We start from the raw sequence: 10,677 nt of genomic DNA, 5'->3' as shown, positions 1-10,677 counted from the left end.
GGAAGACAAATAGGTGGACACAAAAAAGCAGAGACAACTGACCAACTGCGGTGGCTCATGCCTATAATCCCAGCACTCTGGGAGGCCGAGGCAGGTGGATCACAAGGTCAGGAGTTCAAGACCAGCCTGGCCAAGACAGTGAAACTCCATCTCTACTAAAAATACAAAAATTAGCCGGGCATGGTGGTACATGTCTGTAATCCCCTGGGAGGCTGAGGCAGGAGAATCACTTGAACCCCGGAGGCGGAGGTTGCAGTGAGCCGAGATCACGCCACTGCATTCTAGACTGGGTGACAGAGCAAGACTCTGTCTCAAAAAAAAAAAAAAAAAAAAAAAAAACCCAGAGACAATCAACCTACCTTGACTTTAGACCAAGGAACAACAACGTGGCACCTTCGAGAAGTAAATAAATCAGCTTTGGCTTGCCTCTTTTGTAGTACCCATCCCCCTTTAATTCTAGCCTTTTAGTATTGTTATGAAATATGTCTCCAAGAAGAATGCATAAAATATATATGTGCAACTTATAATGCATTCATGTAACAACTACGAGAAACACAACTGTTAGTATTTTAGAAACTTCTGAGTATCCTACACCTCCCCCCAGCCCCTACAATGAACAAATTCTGACTTATGTAATAATTATTCCAGGTTTTTCTTTATGCAACTATCTATATACGTAAGTATACCTAAAAAAATCATGTTTCATTTAACCTGTTCTTGAGTTTTGTCATATTGTGTATGAACCCTCACTTCTTTCATTCAGCATTGTTTTCTTTATGTATTCATAAAGATGTGTATGGCAATCTTTTTTTCTCTACTATATAGCTACTTTTCACTACTATAATGATGACATAGTCAAGTACTGATAAATACTTCAAATATTTTCAATTTGTGACTATAATGAATTATTCTGCTATATTATTACACATTGCTCCTGATGAACACATCTAAATTCCTCTAGGGTAGTGCCATCCAATACAAACACAATGTAATCTTAAATTTTCCATAACTACAAAAAATATAAAAAGAAGTACATTTTAAATTTTTTTTTTTTTTTTTTTTTTTTTTTTTTGAGACGGAGTCTCGCTCTGTTGCCCAGGCTGGAGTGCAGTGGCCGGATCTCAGCTCACTGCAAGCTCCGCCTCCCGGGTTTACGCCATTCTCCTGCCTCAGCCTCCCGAGTAGCTGGGACTACAGGCGCCCGCCACCTCGCCCGGCTAGTTTTTTGTATTTTTAGTAGAGACGGGGTTTCACCATGTTAGCCAGGATGGTCTCGATCTCCTGACCTCGTGATCCGCCCGTCTCGGCCTCCCAATTAAATATTTAATCTATTTCGACATGCAGTAATTATTAAAATTTGAGATATTTTATATTCCTTTTTGTTACTAAGTCTTCAAAATTCAATATTTTACAGTTAAAACACATTCTATTTTGACTAGCCACATTTCAAGGGCTCAATGTCTTTGTTAACCAATGTTAACCAATTGTTTAATCAATGTTAACCAATGTTAACATGTGGTTAATGTCTACTATATTTAAACAATGCAACTCGAGAATATATTCCTGAGTGGAAATGGTGGATCATAGCATATGGTTGACCATTTTTTATTCCCACAGACAGATAGAGGTTCTTGCTCCAAATACTCCCAAACTCTATTTACCATCTGATGTCTTAACACTGCTAATGTAAGTTTCATGAACTATTTCATTGAAATATTTTTATCTCCTTGACTAATAATGTTGAACATCTTGTGTTCTGTCATTTAGACTGCTTCTTTTGTAAAAAGTTTGTTCATGTCTTATAAGCGGTATACTGAATCTTTTCTTCTTTTTTTTTTTTTGAGACAGTCTCATTCTGTCGCCCAGGCTGGAGTGCAAAGGCACGATCTTATACTGATTTTGTTTTAACAGCTACACAGTTACAAGCATTTAGTAAATCTACTTTATGGATTCTTTTCTTTTTTTTAAGAGATAATGCCTCACTATATTACCCAGGCTGAAGTGCAGTGGCCATTCACAGGTGCAATCATTGCACACTATAGCACTGAACTTTTGGGTTCAAGGGATCCTCCTGCCTTAGCCTCTAGAATAGCTGGGACTACAGGTGCATACCACTATGCCTGACTTACAGACATTCTTTAATGCCTAGACCGTTAGTGGTTTGGGGACTTTTTATGCTTCTTAAAAAAACTGATATATGTATGTTAGTCATACATACTTCTGGGGTACATGTGCTATTTTGATACCTGTATACAATGTGTAATGATCACATCAGGGTAATGGGGATATCAATCACCTCAAATATTTTTCTTTATTCTCTTCTATTTTTTTCTTTTTTATTCAAGTGATCACAATCTTTCTTCAATCTGTTAATGTGAATTTCCTTTACTAACTTTTCTAATGTACAATTAATTCATGATCTTGAATGAACACAACTTGGTTATCTATTTTTTTAAAAACTGCTAAATTTGGTTTACTAAAATATTGTTTAGACTTTTTAAAAATTATTACTATTATTATTATTTTTTTTTTTTTTTTGAGACAGAGTCTCACTCTGTCGCCTGGGCTGAAGTAGCGTGATCTCAGTTCAATGCAACTGCCTCCCAGGTTCAAGCGATTCTCGTGCCTCAGCCTCCCAAGTAGCCGGGACTACAGGTGCCCGCCACCATGCCCAGCTAATTTTGTATTTTTAGTAGAGATAGGATTTCACCACATTGGCCAGGCTGGTCTCGAACTCCTGATCTCAGGTTATCCACTTGGCTTGGCCTCACAAAGGGTTGGAATTACAGGCATGAGCCACCATGCCCAGCTATTTAGCCTTTTTATACCTAGGTAATGCCTGACTCTCATTCATATTCTCATGAATTCTAATTTCTTATGTATAGTTCAGGTACCAACGATAGGTTCTTCTCATAAGTATTCTCCCCCACCACTACCATTTCCACAAATATTTGACTTATTATTATTGGCTCTATTCACTGGAAATATCTGTGCATTCCTGAAATCAATCATTCTAATTATAAAGAGATATGTTAATAAAATATCTATATTTGAAATTATTATAGAATTTGAAGATGTTTTAAATTGTCATAGCACTATCTGGACTTTCTTTTCCACTCGATTTTGAAGTTATATACTTTTCTAGAAATCTGTCTTTATAAAAATGTTCAAATTTATTGCTCTAAAATTATATTTTAAAATTTCTGTATGATTAGTAACTATATCCCCTATTGCATTCCATGTAAAATATCTATTTTCTTTTTTGTTATCATAAGCTTAATTCTAGCCTTTTTGAAAAATTAAGTCCTGATGTGATTAAGTCATAAATTAAGTCCTCTATTATGTGTTAGATGTAATTAATTAAATTCTGCTATTTATTTCCTTCCATATTTTTTATGGGGGTTTATATTGTTAATTCTTTTCCTAACTTCTTAAGATCAATGCTATAGCAGATTCTGTTATGTTGTTCAATCCTCATATTCCCCAGAAGAGAAGATTATGCATATTCACCACTGTCACCTGCCTTTTAAGAATATATATTCCAGGCCGGGCGTGGTGGCTCAAGCCTGTAATCCCAGCACTTTGGGAGGCCGAGACGGGCGGATCACGAGGTCAGGAGATCAAGACCATCCTGGCTAACATGGTAAAACCCCGTCTCTATTAAAAAATACAAAAAAATAGCCAGACGAGGTGGTGGGTGCCTGTAGTCCCAGCTATTTGGGAGGCTGAGGCAGGAGAATGGCGTAAACCAGGGAGGCGGAGCTTGCAGTGAGCTGAGATCTGGCCACTGCACTCCAGCCCGGGTGACAGAGCGAGACTCCCGTCTCAAAAAATATATATATATATACACGCACATATATATATATATTCCAAAATTAGCCAGGTTTGGTGGTGCATGCCTGTAGTTCCAGCTACTTGGGAGGCTGAAGCACAAGAATTACTTGAGACCAGGAGGGGGAGGTTGCAGTGAGCTGAGATTCATGCCACTGCACTCCATCCTGGGTGAGACAGCAAAACTCTGTCACCACCCGCCCTAAAAAAATATATATATATACACACACACACACACACATATATATAAACACGCACATTTGTGTATATAGTGTGTGTATGTATATATATTCCCCATCCAAGTACAAAGAAATGATAAATGTTCGAGGTGACATATATAAATTACCCTAATTTCATAATTACATATGGTATGCATGTATCAAAATATCACACATATCCCATAAATATATACAATTATTATGTATCACTAAAAAATAAATTTCAAATGGAATGAAAAAATATATGTTCCCCAGCCTATAGGCTTGGCCATATAGTCAATGGAATACAAAAAATGCACAGAAAGCACATACAAGCAGCAACGTCAAATATAACTAAGATTTGGCTCTGCCTCTTGTTCTTCCCCTCTGCCACATGAATAAGCATGTATTGTATAGGAACTGCTGTTCTGGAATTAATCCCCAAATGAGAAGACAATTGGAGAAGAACCAAACATACAGAGCTGCAATAGCTGACCCACAGCCAATGTCAGGTAACATGAATGAGAAGCTTTTTACTCTATCTTTGAGAACTGGGGGAGTTTTTTGTTTGTTTCCTTCTTTTTTATTTTGTTTTGAGATGGAGTCTCGCTCTGTCGCCCAAGTTGAAGTGCAGTGGCACAATCTCTGCTCACTGCAACCTGTTGGGGGAGTTTTTTTTTAATAAAGCCAAGATAATATTGGTAATTGGCCTATTAATTTCAAGTGTTTTCCCTAATATTTGCATTTAAGCCTATTGCCTTAGCTGCACCTTTTAACTTCAGTTATCATTCAATTCAAATTTTCTAATTTCTACTAATTTCTTCTTTGAATGCTGAGTTATTTAAAACCATACCGTTTTCAGGAATATGGGAATTTATTTCATTTAGTTTTATTATTATTAATCACTAGCTTGACCAGGTACAGTGTGGCATGCCTGTAATCCCAACACTTTGGGAGGCCAAGGCCATAGAATCTCTTGAGGCCAGGAGTTCAAGACCAGCCAGGCAACATAGTGAGGCCTCATCTCTACAAAAGTATTTAAAAATTAACAAATAAAATCACCAGTTTAATTCCACTAATAATGTGCTTTGGAATTCACTTTATAAACCAGCGGAGGTCTAAGTACCATGTATATACTAAAAAAGAACATATGCTCTGCAGTTCTTAGGCAAAACGTTGTTTCTGAAATTACTTTTTATTGTCTGATTATGCCTTGTTTATATAGAGAGTAAATCACTCATTACAACAGTGGATTTGTTTTACCAATTTTTGTTTCATATATTTGAAGCTTTAATATTAAATACATTGAATTTGAGGTTATCTCCTCTGATAAACTTCACTTTTTATCATTATATGACACTTGCACACTAGTAATGCTTATCTCTAAGCCAACTTTGTAAGTCTATTCCATCTGCTATTAATATGCGTGTATGTTTTGGTTTTTGGTTTGTTTGTTTTTTTTTTTATATGGAGTCTAGCTCTGTCTCCCAGACTGGAGTGCAATGGTGCGATCTCAGCTCACTGCAACCTCCACCTCCCGGGCTCAAGCAATTCTCCTACCTCAGCCTCCCAAGTAGCTGGGATTACAGGCGTGCATCACCACACCCAGCTAATTTTTGTATTTTTAGGAGAGATGGGGTTTCGCCATGTTGGCCAGGCTGGTCTCGAACTCCTGACCTCAGGTGATCCTCCCACCTCAGCCTCCCAGAGTACTGGGATTACAGGTCTGAGCCTATGTGTATTAAGTTTTCTTTTGGTTATTCTTTTTTAATTTGGTATGTAGTTGGATTTTTAAAATAATTTTTAATTATGTTAAAAAACACATCACAAAATTTACCATCTTAACCATTTTAAAGTGTGCAATTCAGTAATGTTAAATATATTCACACTGCTGTGCAACAGATCTCCAAAACTTTCATCTAGCAAAAATAAAACCCTATACCCATTAAGCAACACTTTCCAGTTTCTCTCCTGCCCTCAGCTCCTGGCAACTACCTTCTTACTTTGTTTCTATAAACTTCACCACTTTAGTTAGGTATCTCCTATAAGTGGAAACATACTTTGATTGAGTCTTTTTGTGACTGAAGCATAAAGTCCTCAAGGTTCATCTGTGTTGCAGCAAGATTTCCATCCTTTCTAAGGTGGAATAATAATCCATTGTATGTATATGCTACATTTTGCTTATCCATTCCTCCATTGAAAGACATTTGACTTACTTCCACCTCTTGGGTATTGTAAATAATGCTGCTCTGAACATGGACATGCAAATACCTCTTAGAGATCCTACCTTCATTCTTTTGGATATATGCCTAGAATTAATATTGCTAGATAACATGATATTTCTATCCTTAATTTTTTGAGAAACTGCCATCCTGTATTCCATAAGGGCTGCACCATTTTACACTCACACTGAGAGTTCACAAGGGTTCTAATTTTTCCAAATCCCTGTGAACAATTGTTATTTTCTGTGTGGTTTTTTAAATGGTAAACATCCTAATCAGTGTGAGGTGATAATCCTGTGATTTTTTTTTATTTGCATTTCTATTCTGAGTAGTGATTTTGAGCACCTTTTCAAATGTTTGTTAGCTTTTTTTTTTTTTTTTTTTTTTTTAGATGAAGTCTCAGTCACCCAGGCTGGAGTGCAGTGGTGCGATCTCAGCTCACCACAACCCCCACCTCCAGGGTTCAAGCAATTCCCCTGCCTCAGCCTCCTGAATGGCTAGGATTACAGGCGTGCACCACCAACCCTAATTTTTTTGTATTTTCAGTAGAGATGGAGTTTCACCATGTTGGCCAGACTGGTCTTAAACTCCTGACCTCAAGTGATTGACCCACCTCGGCCTCCTAAAGTGCTGGGATTACAGGCCTGAGCCATTGCGCCCAGCCTTATTAGCCATTTTCATATCACCCTTAGAGAACTGTCTATACAAGTCTTCTGTCCATTTTTAAAATTAAGTTATATTTTTTGTTGATTTGTAGTTCTTTATATACTCAGGATACTAATCCCTTATCAGATATATAATTTGCAAATATTTTCTCCCATTCCATAGGTTGCCTACTGTTAACTGTGTCCTTTCATACACATACATTTTTAATTTTCAAGAATTCCATTCGTCTACTTTTGTTCTATAACATGTGATTTTAGTGTGATACCCAAGAAACCACTGCCAAATCCAAGATCATGAAGGCTTTCCCCTAAGGCCTTCTTCTAAATGTTCAATAATTTTAGGTAATATGTTTAAGTCTTTAATTCAGGTTAATTCACCTTCGTTTATGGTATATGGTAAAGATCTAACTTCCTTCCTTTACACGTGGATACCCAATTTTCCCAATATCAATTGTTGAAGAGATTATCCTTTCTCCATCGAGTGGTCTTGATACACTTGTCAAAAAAATCATTTACCCGGACAGGTTCAGTAGCTCACACCTGTAATCCCAATACTTTGCAAGGCCAAGGCGGAAGGATTGCTTAAGGCCAGGAGTTTGACACCAGGTATAACAAGACCCTGCCTCCACAAAAAAAAGCTGTTATAAAAAACAACAAATAAATGGAAAGTCATCTCATGTTCATGGATGACTTAATATTGTTAACATGTCAGTACTACCCAAAGTATCTGCAGCTTCAGTGCAATGCCTATGAAAATCCCAATGGCATTTTTTGCACAGTTAGAAAAATTCACCCAAAAAATTCACATGGAATCTCATGGGACCTTGAATAGCCAAAACATTCTTGAAAAAGAAGAGATTTGGAAGCTTTAGAGTTCCGGATTGTTACAGTAATCAAAACATTGTGGTACTGTCATGAAGACAGACATACAGACCAATTGAATAGACAGTCCGGAAATAAACCCTTATGTATATGGTTAAATGATTTTTTTTTTTCTTTGAGACGGAGTTTCACTTTTGTTGCCCAGGCTGGAGTGCAGTGGTGCGATCTCAGCTCAATGCAACCTCTGCCTCCCAGGTTCAAGCAATTCTCCTACCTCAGCCTCTCGAGTAGCTGGGACTACAGGCCTGCACCGCCACGCCCGGCCATTGTTTGTATTTTTAGTAGAGATGGGGTTTCACCATGTTGGCCAGGCTGGTCTCAAACTCCTGACCTCAAGTAATCCACCTGTCTCAGCCTCCCAAAGTGCTAGGATTACAGGCGTGGGCCACCGTGCCCAACCCGATTTTTTTTTTATTAATTTTTTTAATGTGTAATTAACATATAGTATAATTCACTCGAGTATACAATTCAATTGTTTTTCATATATTCAGAGTTTCACAACCATTACCACAATCAACTACAGAACATTTTTATCACCTCCAAAAGAAGCCTGATAACCATTAACAGTCACTCCACATTTCCTCCTAGCCACTCACCAGTACTGGTCTGTAGCCTGTTAGGAACCATGGTGAGTGGTGGGCGGGCAAGCGAGTAAAGCTTCATCTCTATTTACAGCTGCTACCTATCACTCTCGTTACTGCCTGAGCGCCACCGTCTGCCAGATCAGTGGCAGCATTAGATTCTCAGAGGAGCATGAACCCCTTCGTGAATTGCAGATGCGAGGAATCTAGGTTGTGTGATCCTCATGAGAATCTAATGCTTGATGATCTGTCATTGTCTCCCATCACCCCCAGATGGGACTATCTAGTTGCAGAAAACAAGCTTACAGCTCCTGCTGATTCTACATTATGATAAGTTGCACAATTATTTCATTATATATTATAACGTAATAACAGAAATAAAGTGCACAATAAATGTAATGTGCTTAAATCATTCCAAAACCATGCCCCCCAGTCCATGGAAAAATTGTCTTCCATAAAATTAGTCCCCGGTATCAAAAAGGTTGGGGACTGCTGCTCTATAAAATGTAGTCTTTTATGATGGCTCCTTTCACATACTGTCTTCATAATGCTTTCATATTGTATCATGTATTAGTCCTTCATTTCTCTTTCTCTGAAGCAGGTTAGAGAAAAAAGATCTTAAGACAAAAAATAAAAATTTAAAAATCGGTCAGGCACAGTGGCTCACACCTGTAATCTCAGCACTAAGGAAGGCAGATCATTTGAGGTCAGGAGTTCAAGACCAGCCTGGCCAACATGGCAAAACTCTGTCTCTACTAAAAAATACAAAAATTAGCCAGGTGTGCCTGTAATCCCAGCTACTTGGGAGGCTGAGGCAGGAGAATCACTTGAACCCGAGAGGCAGAGATTGCAGTGAGCTAAGATCACGCCACTGCACTCCAGCCTCGGCGACAGAGTGAGACTCTGTCTCAAAAAATAATAATAATAATCAAAAAAAATTAAGTACTTCATTTCCTTTGATTGCCAAACACTCTATTGTATGGATATACCACATTCATCCAAACATCAGTTAATAAAAATCTGAGTTCTGTTCATTTTTTGAAATGCTGAAATGAACATTCATGTACAAGAACATGACATCCATGTGCATAAATGTCTTTGTTTCTTTGGATTACATACATAAAAGTGGAATTGCTGGGTCACATAGTAACCCTATGTTCAGCCTTTTGAAAACTGCTAGACTGTATTCCAAAGCAGATGCACCATTTTACATTCCCACCAGTGTGGTATGAGGGTTCCAACTTCTCTCTATCCTCACACTTGGCAGTGTATCTGTCTTCTTTATTATAGTTATCCTGTTGGGCATAACACGGTATAATTACGATTTTATTTCAATTCCCCTGGTGGCTAATGATGTTAAGCAACTTTTCAAGTGTCTATTGGCCCCATGTATCTCTTCTTTGAAGAAATGTCTACTCAAATTCTTTGCCTATTTTAATTTATTTATTAGTTTTTAGAGACAAGGTCTTGCTTGATTGCTCAGGCTGGAGTGCAGTGGCACGATCACAGCTCACTGTAACCTCAAACTCCTGGGCTCACACAATCCTCCTGCCTCAGCCTGTGGAGTAGCTGGGACTACAGGCACACACCACCACATCTGCCTAGTTTATATCTTTATTTTTTTTTTAGAGACAGGGTCTCACTAAGTCGCCCAGGCTGGCCTTGAGCTCCTGTTTGCCCTTTTTAAAATTAGGTTATTCATCTTATCGATTTGTAAGAGCTCTTTGTATATTACAAATATTTTTCAACACATACAGACGGGTAAAAACTTTTTTTAAAGAAAAATTTTTGGAAGAAAATAAGCTCTTTGCCCCTCCCTCCTTTAATTTGCAAATATTTTCTCCTAATCTGTTATCTTTTTTTAGGTATTCTTAGAAGTTTTAGGTTCACAGGAAAACCAAGCAGAAAGTACAGAGTATACCATAGACCTCCTGCACCCAAACACATACAACCTCCCCCACTATCATCCTGCACTAGAGTGACACATTAGTTACAATAGATGAAAACACTTACAGTATTATCAAAATTGTCCTGTACATTTTCTATGGGTTTTGAGAAGTGTACAATGGCATGTATCCATCATTAAAACATCATAGAAAATAGTAGCACTGCCCTAAAAAACCTGTGCTCTGTCCATTCATCTCTTCCAACCCTTGGCAATCACTGATCTTTTTACTGTTACTATAGTTTTGCCCTTTCCAGAATGCCACATAGTTGGAATCATACAGTATGTAGTCTTTTCAAATAGGCTTTTTTCACCCAATATAAACTAAGTCTTGGTATGAATCCATGTCTTTTC

The 10,677-nt window shown here is 37.8% G+C and overlaps 1 protein-coding gene across 1 annotated transcript in view; it reads right to left on the bottom strand.

The window, feature by feature from the left end:
* Positions 1-10,677, bottom strand: part of LARP1B (La ribonucleoprotein domain family member 1B) — a 158,606-nt gene that overhangs the window by 76,289 nt on the left and 71,640 nt on the right. The window lies entirely within an intron of this gene.

Source organism: Theropithecus gelada, chromosome 5, assembly GCF_003255815.1.
Source record: "Theropithecus gelada isolate Dixy chromosome 5, Tgel_1.0, whole genome shotgun sequence".
In the NCBI taxonomy this organism is placed as follows: Eukaryota; Metazoa; Chordata; class Mammalia; order Primates; family Cercopithecidae; genus Theropithecus; species Theropithecus gelada.
This window is presented reverse-complemented; position numbering and strand designations above follow the sequence as displayed.